Source organism: Triturus cristatus, chromosome 6 (genome assembly GCF_964204655.1).
Source record: "Triturus cristatus chromosome 6, aTriCri1.1, whole genome shotgun sequence".
NCBI classification, from domain to species: Eukaryota; Metazoa; Chordata; class Amphibia; order Caudata; family Salamandridae; genus Triturus; species Triturus cristatus.
Window position 1 is genome coordinate 186,734,600 of NC_140589.1, and position 15,113 is coordinate 186,749,712.

The 15,113-nt window shown below is 45.8% G+C and overlaps 1 protein-coding gene across 5 annotated transcripts in view; it reads left to right on the forward strand.

Annotated features, from left to right (window-relative positions):
- Nucleotides 1-300: 300 nt before the first annotated feature.
- The window catches only part of LOC146816607 (cysteine-rich secretory protein 2-like), a 209,179-nt gene continuing 194,366 nt past the window's right edge, over nt 301-15,113 (forward strand). The window contains exons 1-2 of one of the 5 annotated variants that reach the window (XM_085610470.1): nt 301-550; nt 1,201-1,341. The gene's annotated coding sequence lies outside the window, so the exon portion shown is untranslated. Of the gene's footprint in view, nt 551-1,200; nt 1,342-1,702; nt 1,726-2,383; nt 2,411-15,113 lie in introns of those variants that run through there. The other 4 variants (XM_085610471.1, XM_085610472.1, XM_085610474.1 and 1 more) reach the window with 4 other exon arrangements.

The following is a 15,113-nucleotide window of genomic DNA, read 5'->3' on the forward strand; positions in this document are numbered from 1 at the left end:
CTTTTTGATTAAATCTGACTGAAAAAGTAGTTGCCAGTGATATTGTTTGAGTCAATACACTCTGTGAAAGGTCATGTTCAAAAAAAGTGCAGCATTGGCACATTTTTGGTATTTGACTTTGCATCCAAGGCAGCAGTTCTGGCACAACCCTTTGTTGCTGGGGCCTGCAATAGTGGTGTAGCTAGACACTTTGCCGCCTGTGGTGGTCTCTGCATTTGCCACCGTGCGGCGGCCAATTGGAAAAGTGGGGGGAGGGTGTTGTGCTGGCAATTAATGCATTTGCTGCCCTGTGGCAAACGCATGTAGGAGCGGGAGGAGGTGGCCGTTGGCCCAAAACTCACTTCCTTGTTACGCCACTGCCATGCAATGAACTCTTATGAGGCTGACTAAATCCTGGCAGCCACTTTGGAAACACAGGGAGTATTTAAACTCCACCCAGGAAGCAATTGAGGCTTTGCATTGAGTTTCCCAGTGCGTGGAGTTGACAGCCTGCTTCCCCAATCTCGCCGGTGTTCTTGCGTTGCACCTAGAGCTGCATGGGACTCAGAAGGTGAGCACAGAACTTGGAAGAAGGTGCAGCGCTCTCTTGATTTATTCTCTCCTCAGATAAGTGCTGGCCCTCCGCCACGTTATTTGGAAACAGTGGCAGCACCGTGAGTACTGCCTTTGCGCCTTTGTATCGTTATTGGGAGATGTTTGCAAAACGGCGATAATGGGCTTGATAATATGCTCTATGGAATTCCAATTGAAGCCCATGTCAAATGTAAAGGACGTCTAACATGGGCTTCAATTAGAATTCCATAGAGTATATTATCAAGCCCATTATCGATGTTTTAGCGGCAATTTTCTGCCGCTAAAGCGGCGATAATTTTGTCGCCTGGCTTGTTAATATGCCCCCTTGTGTGCAGTACTGTGGGTTTAATTGCAATAATGGACAATCGCAAGGACCACTTTGTGATTGATGGTAAAGACAACTGAAAGAGCCCGACAAAGGACCCTTCCAGCAGTATGCGCAGGACCACGTCCTGCAGCCCTGCGGCTGCATACCCGGTATTTGTGGTGCAGCATGACAAAAGTGTGTTTGCAGTGAGTGTGCTCAAGTGTTTAACAAATACTGCATTAAGTTATTGTAAAAGTCCTCTGGAGGCATTTTATAGAAGCCACTAAACTGTGTATGATTCTTCTCTCTTCCTGTGACAGTTTAACAGGCAGCCTCTTCATTTACAGACAGGACTGTCTCTGGGTGAGGCCCCTTCATCATCACTGCCACTCCCGCATGAGAGAAGCATCTCTGCAAGGCATAGAGGAATAACAGACAGGGAATCATTCCTGGCACTGGGGGTAAGGTCAGGTTACTGTGCTGCTACTCTTCTTATCGGTGCTACTGTGCACTATATCATCCGGTTGTTGTTTTAGTTTCTTTTGTTAGTTTATTGTTTGTCCCCGAACCCACGCCCCTTGGCAGCATCAGTCGGCACCCGGTTGATTCTGTCCGCTGGCCGTCGGATGCTTTCAGGGGATTGTGGGACCATGCTGCCTCTGTGACTGAACACAGGAAGAAGACCGCGTTCCACCTCGAATGGGTCTGATTGAAAGCGAAGCCAACATTAATAAGGTTACGCAGTCAGCATGGCTTCGGGTGTATTCAGTGTGGAGTTGACAGCCTGCTTTCCCAATCTCGCCGGTGTTCGTCCCTTGTACCTGGAGCTGCATGGGACTCAGAAGGTTAGCGCAGAACGTGGAGTAAGGCGCAGCGCTCTCCGGAGTTCTCCTCTCCTCAGATAAGTGCTGGCCCTCCGCCATATTGTTTGAGAACAGTGGTAGCACCGCGAGTACCACCTGTGAGCATTTGTATTGTTATTGGGAGACGTTCGCAAGGAACGCTTTGTGTGCAGCACTTTGTGTTAAACTACGATAAGGGTCAGTTACAAGTCCCACTTTGTGTACAGTTCTTTGGGTTTAATTATAATAACAGACAGTCGCAAGCACCTCTTTGAGTGCAGCACTTTATGATTCATTGTAAAGACAACAGAAAGACCCCAAAAAGGAAGTATTACAGCTGTAAGTGCAGGACCGAATCCTGCGACCCTGCGGGTGTGTATTCAGTATTTGTGATGCAACATCACAAGAGTGCGTTCGCAGCGAGTGTGCTCGAGTGTGTACAAAATACTGCATTAAGGTATTGTAAAAGTCCTCTGGAGGCATTTAATAGAAGCCAGAATGCTGTGCATGATTGACCCTGTATGACTATGTTCTCTCCCTGTGACACTTTACCAGGGAGCCTCTACATTAATAGACAGGGCTGTATATGGGCGAGGACCCTTCATCATCGCTGTCACTCCTGCATGAGAGTAGCATCTCCACAAGGTATGGAGGAATAACAGACAATGAATCATTCCTGGCACTGGGGGTTATACCATCTAACTGTGCTGCAACTCTTCTTATCAGAACTAGTGTACACTATATCATCAGATTGTTATTTTAGTTTCTTTTGTTATTTTATGGTTTGTTCCCAAACCACTTTCCCTTGGGAGTATCAGTCTGCACCCGTTTGATTCTATCCAGTGGCCGTTGGATCCTTTCAGGGGATTGTAGGACGATGCTGCCTCTGAGACTGAACGCAGGAAGAAGAATGCGTTCCACCTACAATGGTTCTGGCAGAATGCGAAGCAGAAGTTACTAAAGTAACTCAGACAGCATGGCTTCGGATGCATTTGAGTGCTCACCACTGCTATACGGGGCCTCCAGAGACAGGTAGAGATAGCACGGGTGGAGAACCAATCCCTCAGATCTCGTACGGCAGGAGGGAAACAGCCATTACAACACAGTCATTACAATGCACTACATTTACAAAGCAGTCATTACAATGCAACTGCCTTTACATCGCATGCCACTACAACGCATGTCATTACAATGCATGTTATTACTATGCATGCCATTACAACGCATTATTAGGTAAGCAATGGGGAATTCCCCTACACTATCCAACACTTACCCTACTGTTGCACTCACTGGAGGGGGAATAGTAATTTTTACGCCTACACTATCCAATACTTACCCTACTGTGGCACTCACTGGAGTGAGAATAGTAATTTTTACCCCTACACTATCCAACACTTACCCTACTGTTGCTCTCACTGGAGTGGGGATAGTAATTTTTACCCCTACACTATCCAACAATTACCCTACTGTTGCATTAACTGGAGTGGAAATAGTAATTTTTATCCCTACACTATCCAACACTTACCCTACTGTTGCCCTAAAAGTGTGATGCACAATGCATCACACTTTTAGGTCAACAGTAGGGTAAGTGGTACATAGAGCAACAATGGTATGCGTTGTAATGGTATGCGTTGTAATGGAATGTGTGGAAAATGTAGTTTCTAAAAATGTATTGGTATGGCATGCGATGTAAAATCATGAGTTGTAATGGATGTTGCGATCTAAAAACCACATTGTAAAGACATGCATTGTAAATGTTTGCTTTGCAATGCGGACTATTAAAGGCCGGAATGTCCTAACACATAGAAAGGGTACAGTCCCAGTTAGGAAGTTCTGCTCCTATCCCCTCCCCAGTGAACATAAATGCAGGTATGTCCCCCGCTGCAGCCACCATGGTGAATCAATTAGCAGTGCCATTAAACCCACCAGAGTGGTATAAGGGAGACCCCAGAAACTCAATAATTCTCTGACCCAATGTAAACTATATTTTCTCTGTAGACCCTTAGGGGCTTATTACGATGTCAGGCGGATCGCCACTGCCCGCATGGCGGTGGCGATCCACCCGACATATTCCTCCGCCCGCCACCCATTTCCCCCCACCATATTAGTATCGCAGGGGGACCCCGGCAGTCCGCCGGTTTTCCGCCCAGTCGACCAGTCGACCGGGTGGAAAAGGGGCTGGATATGGTGGCAGTGTCTGCTAGGCACCGCCATCCATATTACAATTGGCAGCAGTGCAGGGTTTTCCATGGCGGAGACCCCGCCATGGAAAGCCAGGCGGAGTTTGCTGTTGGGGACCCGTTGCGGGCCCCCAGGATATGGTGGTGGGGGATGCACATGGAGGTACCATTATGGGGGTACCTATGGTAGCCCCTTACATTGTCTTGGACAAGGTGGCAGGCACTGTGCAGTGCCTGTCACCTTGTGCATGACAATGCACAACGTGCATTCCCAGCATTGTGGCAGGCGGTGCTGTGAGCACCGCCCGCCACAATGCTGGGAATAGGGGATGCCACGGTGGTGGTGGCATCCTAATTGCCAGTGCGGGACCGCCGCACCACTGGCGGCCGGTCCCAGCACCACTAGGGTGGCGGGCGGACAAAAGTCCGCCCGCCATCCTAATCGGCCCCTTAGTGTTCCCATCCCCAGAGTGCCGCATGGCATTCGTCCTATCACGGGATACAGCAGCTTGGTCCATCACGATTGTGGCCAACCACAAATGCCTACCACCTTCCGCAGTGGTATAAAAACTTCTGGGATGTGTACAGTGAGCAAAAAGTGGAAACTCTGCCTCCCCACAGAGAATTAGATTGCCAGATCAACTTAGAACCGGGGCAAAACTTTTGTGCAGTCGTATTTACGCCCTGATGGAAACAGATAATGAACATGTCAAGGACTACTTAGCCAAGTATCTGGTTAATGGTTTCTTTAAGCACTCAGAGTCACTGGCCTCATCAGCTTTGTTCTATTGACTCAAGAAGTCAGGCAAATTAAGAACCTACATCGGTTATAGGTCCCGGATTCAAATCACCATCAAGAACTGCTGCCCTCTACCTTTTGTTGCTCAAATGTGAATTTACCTTGAAAAAAAAATGATAAGAGGTGTTTGGCAAAACAGGAACAGTTGGTTTAATTAGAGACTGTGGCCAAAAGAACAGGCAACAGAGTCGGGGCTGTCATTTTATACATTTCACAAAGTGCAAAAAACAGTTTGTACATTAGTTTTAGAACAGGAATCTGGGCCTATTCACAGATTCATAAATCTGGTCATTTGATAAGAAGTGAGGGTGGGTCTCGACCTTCCGTGGACACAATGCGGAGCTAGTGGGCATGTGCCGAGATGTTTGACATGGGGAGTGCGTGATCACTGAGAGTGGTGTACAGGCTGTGTTCTGATTGGCTGACAGTTCCTAACTTGGGGGTCATTATGATGGCGGAAGACCGTCCGTCACGGAACGGCCACAGGCATTTGGACCGATTGCCTGGTGGAGCAGTCTGCATGCATAAAATGGTGGCGGTGCCTAGCAGGCACCGTCCACCATATTATGATGCAGGCTGTGATCCAGCCTTTCCATGACAGCGAAACTGTCATGAAAAGGTTGGCGGAGGTTCTTTTCGGGGGCCTGTTGTGGGCCCCCAATGTGTTGGGGGCAGGTGCATGTGCACTGGGGAGTACCCTTTGTACCGCCCTACATTTCAGAGCACTAAGTGGCAGGCACCGTGTGGTGCCTGCCACGTAGAGCACTGAAATGCATAACATGCTCTTTTAACATCAAGGCGGGTGCTGCTGTCAGCAGCACTAGCCGCAATGTTAAAATGCAAGATGTGACTGCCATGGTGGCGGTCACATCCTAATTTCGTGTGCGGAACCGCCGCATGTATTGCGGACGGTCCCGGTCACGAACACGATAGCGGACAGGCTCCAGTCTGTCTACCATCGTAATCGGCCCCTTAGTGTGGCATTTGACTTTATGGCCAATCTCCTAAGTCCTTAGTGGGATTGATCTGGTTTTCCTCTTTGCACATTTGTCTGATGGTTACGTCTCCCTCCACCAGTGATCAGTCAATCAGTTGATTCTGGCCTGGGTCGCAGGGCCTGCCTGACAACGCACTTTGACTCAGGGTTGAGAGTAGGTCACATTGGGTGAATTCAAAAACAGTGATGTGAGTTCATTATTATACGTACATATATTGTGACGTGCATTATTATTGCATTTTCCAATATTAACATTCCCTCTCTAGTTGATTTTTCAGTTCACTGACAGAATATCGACCTCAAAAATATAGAAGTTAAAAAATATTAAGGTAAAAATATAGAATTGAAAAATATCGACTCTCTATACTTTAACAGGTAAGTACAAAAATATCAGAAAAAAATCTAGATGTCAAAAATATAGTTGTACAAAATATTGATTTTTTTAATATATATATATATGTATGTATAGTACCTACTGGAGGTCGCCAGTAGGTAGATATAGTTATTAGGACCTATTTTCCATAGGAAATCCACAACATTCTATTTGAATAACGTTGGCGCCGATTGACGAACTTTCGCGAAATTTTCCAAACTTTTGGCCAGCTCCGGTCCGCTCCTCTCCTGAAAATTTCACGGTGATTCGTCAAGCGAGGGCCGAGAAAAAAGGGGGGTCCCAAAATGCGTTTTCCACATGCATTTTCCCATAGGACCTGTTGACGCAGCTACAGCCGAACTGCTGAACGGAATTACACCAAATTTGGCAAAGAGGTAGTCCTCAGTTCAGACTCGTGCCTTTTGCTTAAATGGTGTAAATCCGTTCAGTAGTTCCTGAGAAGAGCAAAAGTAAAATCATAGATATATCTATGGCCTCGGAAGATCCGTGCACACTCCCCGCACCCAGCGCGCACCCTGCCGTGCACGAGCTGTATTCTAATTGGCTGTCAACACTCCAGATCTGGAAGTGGTGGCAGCCATCTTGTGCCTCGGTAGAACCAAGGCACAAGAAACCTATAAAACAAACGTGAAAAAAGCAAAAAGGGGGCAGGGTAGAAACACCCTGACCCCCTAGGCCTGGTCAGGGGGTCCCACAAGGACCCCAGGGCCAGAAAAGCATTTTTTTATCGTCGAGATTCGCGCACACAGTGCGCATTTCAGCCGGAAAAAAAAAAAAAGAAGCGCGGGAGCCCTTGAATACTGGGGGTCCCTGGGGGCCAACTAGCCCACGAGTAACCTCCAGTATGCGCCAGGGGGCTGCGTTGCAGAGTGTTGTAAAAAGGGGCATGGCCTTTGAACACCTCTCTGCAACGCAGCTCCCTGGCACATACTGGAGGTACCTGGTGGGCTAGTTGGCCCCCAGGGGACCTCTGGATTGAAGAGGAATTAATTCACCTCAGGCTACCGCCCCCTTCCTTCACCATTGTACAAATATTCCTCTAAAATCAGCCGAACTATGAATTCCGATTTACTCACCTGTTATCAGAAGAAAACCCAGGGCTGCATCTTTTAGCGCAGCACTGACCCTAAAAAGTAATTGTAAGCGTACTTACTAGTAACTTGTATTTCCTTCCATAGGAATCCATTGTGTGGTTTTCACCAGAAAAGTTTCTAAATGTCCATTTTCACAAACTATAAATATTCCTAAAAAATAGTCTGTATGACTTAAGCACATTCTTTCAACTGTTTACAGGAGATTGGCCAGTGCCGGATCCAGGATCCACCACTGAGTAAAAAAAAGTAACGATAACACTACTTACCTGCTAAGTGATTTTTCTGCCATACGATAACATTGGTGATTCTATGTGAAAATGTTTCTAAGTGTCTACTTTTAAAATACAATAATATTCCTTAAAAAGGACTACTGTAACCAAAAGGCTTTTACTCAACTGTCTACAGGAGATGTCCAAGGACTGAATCTAGGATCCAGTCCTCTGGTTAGAAAAGTAATCCATAAAGTAACTAATTGCATTTGACTAGAAATTCACATTGAGCTCAATGTTGCATTGTGTTTGAAATTGTGTTGCCCATTGCAATAACTGTTTCTACTGTAGTTAAAAGTCTATTGCCTATTTGCAAAGTATTTAAACTAAAGTAATTCATTCTGAGAAAGTATATTTTGTATTGTAATGTATAATGTAATTAAAAAAAAAAAAATATCTCAAAATAAACAGTTTACAAAATGTAGTAAATCAGTATCAAAATAATCAGTATAACAATTAATACATTAAAAATTGTCATTTACAAAACCTTTGAAATTCACTGAAAAAAACCATAGGTTTCGGGCCTGATATAGTTAGGAATTAGCATTTAAAGAACCTTTGAAAGTCACTGAAAAAACCATAGGTTTCAGGCCTGATATAGTTAGGAATAGGCATTTAAAAAACCTTAGAAATTCACTGAAAAAACAATAGGTTTTAGGGGTGTTATAGCTAGCTGGACATTTCACTCGAACAAAACCATTGAAAGTCCTCCGATATAGTTAGTTGTACTAACTACATCTCGCGCGCCCGCAATCCACTGCTGATGATGTCACATATTACATCATTCATGACATGGTCAGTGACATCACTGATGACATCTCAAATGACATCACTGATGACATCATCCACGTGACAATCAGATACACCTCATCATACACTAGTATAACCTTTCATCACTCACTGTAAAATGCAGAGTGCCAGATTTAAAACCATTGACACACCAATACAAGTTTCTAAACGCCCACTCAGTGATTCCTAGTTCTATATACACATGTAATCACTTACCTATAGATTCACTCATACATGATGTCAATGATCAATAGAACACTATCAAATATACTACATCGACATTACACACCAGCACACATCCTAATCACTTATGAAGTCATCCTACTCACTTATGCAAACAATGGATCATACTTACTTTTGCTTAGCTATACACTTATAAAAACACAACTTCATCTATTCATATAGATAATAACTCATACTTAGTGTGTTATAAAAACACTATTACAAGTATACAGTTAGCCATACAGTCACTCATACAATCACTGAGTCTTATGTATACTTATTTTATATACAACAACTGACACATACACTGGCTTTTATTTTTCTAGTTTGTTGGACATGTACCGTTGAGACATATATTTGCTCATCGCCACACCCACAAAGATATTCACTCACCCAAAAAGTGTCATAACATGTAGTTTTAACTTCATATAACTACTGAATCAACTATTCACACATCTTTGGGCAGTCACACCCCCCCCACCGAACCACACACACATTCAATCTCCCATACAAATACTCAGTTAACTAATCAATAAATAATATAGACTTTCACGTAGCTAGTAACCAACTAGTGCAGCAGTTTACACTATATAAATATTGAATATATTAAATCATAAAATGAATCTAAAAAAATGAATTAGATTTAATATACATTTTAACAGATATAACTACTAAATTTAATTTTAAAAGTTGAACACACATACAAAATAATTAATATATATTTACTTTAAAACAATTAATAAACTATTAATTTTAATTTATTTTACAATTGTATTATATAAAAATGTACACACACATATACACTAGGTCCTAACTATAACTACCTACTGGCGCCCGCCAGTAGGCAATATGTATATATTATCTACTGGCGGTCGCCAGTAGATAGTTGTAGTTAGGACCTAGTTTCCATTGAAAAAGCATTTTTTGTTTTCCCAATAACTTTGGTGCCGGTTGACGAATCTTCGGGAAATTTTCAAAACTTATGGCACGCTCCGGTCAGCTCCTATCCTGAAAGTATCGTGGTGATTTGCCTAGCAGAGGCTGAGAAAAAAGGGGAGGTCCCAAAACGTGTTTTTTCCATGTTTTTCTCTATAGGAAACTACAGCTCGAACTGCTGAACGGAATTACAGTAAATTTGGCAAAAAGGTAACCCTTGGTTCAGAAAGAGACCTTTTTGTTAAATGATGTAAATCCATTCAGTAGATCCTGAGAAATTTAAAAAAAATAGAGGTCGAAAAATGCATTTCCCATAGGAAACTTTAGACAGGGCTATAGCTCGAACTGCTGAACAGAATTACACCAAATTTGGCAAAAAGGTAGTGCTTGGTTCAGAAAGCATCCTTTTTTTTAAATGGTGTAAATCCATTCAGTAGTTTTTGGAGATATTAAACGAAAAAAAATCTTTATATATTTGGGTGGGACCTAACTACACAAGCACAAGCTTGGCAATAAGTGGCTGCCAACACTTCAATCCAGGAAGTGTTGTCAGCTGTCTTGGTGCAATGCTTTTTAGGTCTCGCCTAGCGACGCAGCACATGCATTGCACACTACACAAACACCACTGCACTACCCTAAACACTAAAACAATACCCCAGCATGATCCCCTACACTACCCAAACACTACTGCACTACCCTAAACCCTAAAACACTACCTCGGCATGACCCCTTACACTACCCAAACATCACTGCACTACCCTAAACCCTAAAACACTACCCCCAGCACGACGATCCACTACACTACCCAAACACCACTGCACTACTCTAAACCCTAAAACACTACCCCCAGCATGAACCCCCACACTAACCAAACACCACTGCACTACGCTCAACCCTAACACACTACCCCCAGCATGACCCCCTACACTACCCAAACACAACTGCACTACCCTAAACCCTAAATCTACCCCAAGCATGACCCCCTACACTACACAAACACCACTGCACTACCCTAAACCCTAAAACTCCACCACCAGCATGACCCCCTACACTACCCAAACACCACTGCACTACCCTAAATCCTAAAACACTACCCCCAGTGTGACCCCCTACATTACCCAAACACAACTGCACTACCCTAAACCCTAAAACACAACCCCCTTACTACACAAACACCACTGCACTAAACCAAACCCTAAAACACTATCCCAGCATGACCCACTACACTACAAAAACACCACTGCACTACCCTAAACCCTTAAACACTACCCCTACACTACACAAACACCACTGCACTACCCTAAACCCTAAATTACTACCAACAGCTCAATCCCCTATTCTACCAAAACACCACTGCATTACCCTAAACCCCAAAACACGAAAACCTACACTACAAAAACACCACTGCACTACCCTAAAATCTAAAACACTACCCCCAGCATGACCCCCTACACTACACAAACACCACTGCACTACCCTAAACCCTAAACAACTACCCCCTACACTACACAAACACCACTGCACTGCACTAATCCCTAAAACACTACCCCAGCACAAAACACTACCCTACACAAACACCACTGCACTACACTAAACCCTAAAACACTACCCCCATCACGGCCCCCTACACTACACAAACACCACTGCACTACCCTAAACCCTAAATCTACCCCAGCACGACCCCTACACTACCCAATCACTACTGCACTATGCTAAACCCTAAAACACTACGATAGTATGGGCCCCTACACTACACAAAGACCACTGCGCTACCCTAAACCCTAAAACACTACCCCCAGCACTAACCCCTACACTACCCAAACAACACCGCGCTACCCTAAACCCTAAAACACCACCCCCAGCATGACCCCCTACAATACCCAAACACCACTGCGCTACCCTAAACCCTAAAACACTACCATCAGCACGACCGCCTACACTAACCATACACCACTGCGCTACCCTAAACCCTAAAACACTACCCCAGCACGACCCCCTACGCTACCCAAACACCACTGCACCACCCTAAACCTTAATACGCTACCCCAGCACGAACCCTACGCTACCCAAACACCACTGCACTACCTAATCCCTAACACACTACCCCCAGCATGATCCCCTACACTACCCAAACACAACGGCACTACCCTAAACCCTAAATCTACCCCAAGCATCACCCCTACCCTACACAAACACTACTGCACTATCCTAAACCTCTACCACCAGCATGACCTCCTACACTACCCAAGCACCACTGCACTATCCTAAAACACCACCCCCAGCATGACCCCCTACATTACCCAAACACAACTGCACTACCCTAAACCCTAAAACACAACCCCCTATACTACAAAAACACCACTGCACTACACCAAACCCTAAAACACTAACCAAGCACGACCCATTACACTACCCAAACACCACTACGCTACCCTAAACCCTAAAACACTACTCCCAGCACGACACTCTACACTACCCAAAGACCACTGCGCTACCCTAAACCCTAAAACACTACCCCCAGCACGACCCCCTACACTACCCATACACCACTGCGCTACCCTAAACCCTAAAACAGTACCCCCAGCATGACCGCCTACACTACAAAACACCACTGCGCTACCCTAAACCCTAAAACACCACCCCCAGCATGACCCCCTACAGTACCCGAACACGACTGCACTACCCTAAACCCTAAATCTACCCCCAGCACGACCCTCTACACTACCCAACACCACTGCACTACCCACAACCCTAAAACACTACCCCCTACACTACCCAAAAACTACTGCACTACCCTAAATCCATAAACACGACCACCTACACTACACAAACACCACTGCACTACCCTAAACCCTAAAACACTACCTCCAGCACTACCCCCTACACTACACAAACATGACTGCACTACCCTAAACCCTAAATCTACCCCCAGCAGGACCCCCTACACTACCATACACCATTGCACTACGCTAAACCCTAAAACACGACCCCCTACATTACCCAAACACCACTGCACTACCCTAAACCCTAAAACACTACCCCTAGCACGACCCCATACACTACCCAAACACCACTGCACAACCCTAAATCCTTAAACACTTCCCCCAGCATGACCCCCTACATTACCCAAACACCACTGCACGACCCTATACCCTAAAACCCTACCCCAGCACAACCCCCTACACTACCTAAACACCACTGCACTACCCTAAACCCTAAAACACTACCCCCAGCAAGACCCCCTACACTACCAAAACACCTGTGCACTACCCTAAACCCTAAAACACGACCCCCTATTCTACACAACCACCACTGCACTACCCTAAACCCTAAAACGCTACCACCAGCATGACCCCCTACACTACAAAAACACCACTGCACTACCATAAACCACTAAACACTACCCCCTACACTACACAAACACCACTGCACTACTGTAAACCCTAAAACACTGCCCCAGCACAACCCCCTACACTACACAAACACTACACCAATACTCTAAACACTAAAACACCACTGCACTACCTAAACTCTAAATCTACCCCCAGCACGACCCCCTACACTACCCAAACCCACTGCTCTACCCTAGATCCTAAAAAACTACCCCCAGCATGACCCCTACACTACACAAACACCACTGCACTACCCTAAACCCTAAATCTACCCTCAGCACGACTCCCTATACTACCCAAACACCACTGCACTACCCTAAACCCTACAACAATACCCCCAGCACGACCCCCTACACTACACAAACACCACTGCACTACCCTGAACCCTAAATCACTAACCCAAGCACGACCCCATACACTACACAAACACCACTGCACTACCCTCAACCCTAAAACACTACCCCAAGCACGAACAACCAAACAGTATCAAAATATCACTGCACTACCCTAAACCCTAAATCTACCCCCAGCAGGACCCCCTACACTACCCAAACACCACTGCACTACCCTAAACCCTAAATTTACCCCCAACACATCCCCTTACACTAACCAAACACCACTACACTGCACTACACCCAGCACGACCACCTACACTACACAAACAAAACTGCACTGCCCTGAACACTAAAACACTACCCTCAGCACCACCCCCTACACTACACAAACACCACTGCACTGCCCTAAACCCTAAAACACTACCCCAAGCAGGACCCCATACTCTACACAAACATCACTGCACTGCCCTGAACCCTAAAACACTACCCCAGCACGACCCCCAACACTACACAAACACCACTGCACTACCCTAAACCACTAAACACTACCCCTACACTACACAAACACCACTGCACTACTCTAAACCCTAAAACACTGCCCCAGCACAACCCCCTACACTACACAAACACTACTGCAATACTCTAAACACTAAAACACTACCCCCAGCGCGACCCCCTACAATACACAAACACCATTGCACTACCTAAACTCTAAATCTACCCCCAGTATGACCCACTACACTACCCAAAACCACTGCTCTACCCTAGACCCTAAAACACTACCCCCAGCATGACCCCTACATTACACAAACACCACTGCACTACCCTAAACCCTAAATCTACCCTCAGCACGACTCCCCATACTACCCAAATACCACCGCACTACCCTAAACCCTACAACAATACCCCCAGCACGACCCCCTACACTACACAAACACCACTGCACTACCCTGAACACTAAACCACTAACCCAAGCACGACCCCCTACACTACACAAACACCACTGCACTACCCTCAAGCCGAAAACACTACCCCAAGCACGAACGACCAAACACTATCAAAATATCACTGCACTACCCTAAACCCTAAATCTACCCCCAGCAGGACCCCCTACACTACACAAACACCACTGCACTACTCTAAACCCTAAAACACTGCCCCAGCACAACCCCCTACACTACACAAACACTACAGCAATACTCTAAACACTAAAACACTACCCCCAGCGCGACCCCCTTCAATACACAAACACCATTGCGCTACCTAAACTCTAAATCTACCCCCAGCACGACCCCCTACACTACCCAAAACCACTGCTCTACCCTAGACCCTAAAACACTACCCCCAGCACGACCCCTACACTACACAAACACCACTGCACTACCCTAAACCCTAAATATACCCTCAGCACGACTCCCTATACTACCCAAACACCACTGCACTACGCTAAACCCTAAAGCACTACACCCAGCACGACCACCTACACTACACAAACACCGCTGCACTGCCCTGAACACTAAAACATTACCCCCAGCACCACCCACTACACTACACAAACACCACTGCACTGCCCTAAACCCTAAAACACTACCCCAAGCATGACCCCATACTCGACACAAACATCACTGCACCGCCCTGAACCCTAAAACACTACCCCAGCGCGACCCCCTACACTACACAAACACCACTGCCCTACCCTAAACCCCCAAAAAACACTGTCCCAGCACAACTCCCTACACTACACAAACACCACTGCACTATCCTAAACCCTAAAACACTACCCCCAGAACGACCTCCTACACTACCCAAACACCACTGCACTACCCTAATCCCTAAACCACTACCCCAGCATGGCCCCCTTCACTACCCAAACAGCACTGCACTACCATAAACCCTAAATCACTACCCCCATCATGACCCACTACACTACCCAAATACCACTGCACTACTGTAAGCCCTAAAACACTACCCCCAGGATAACCCC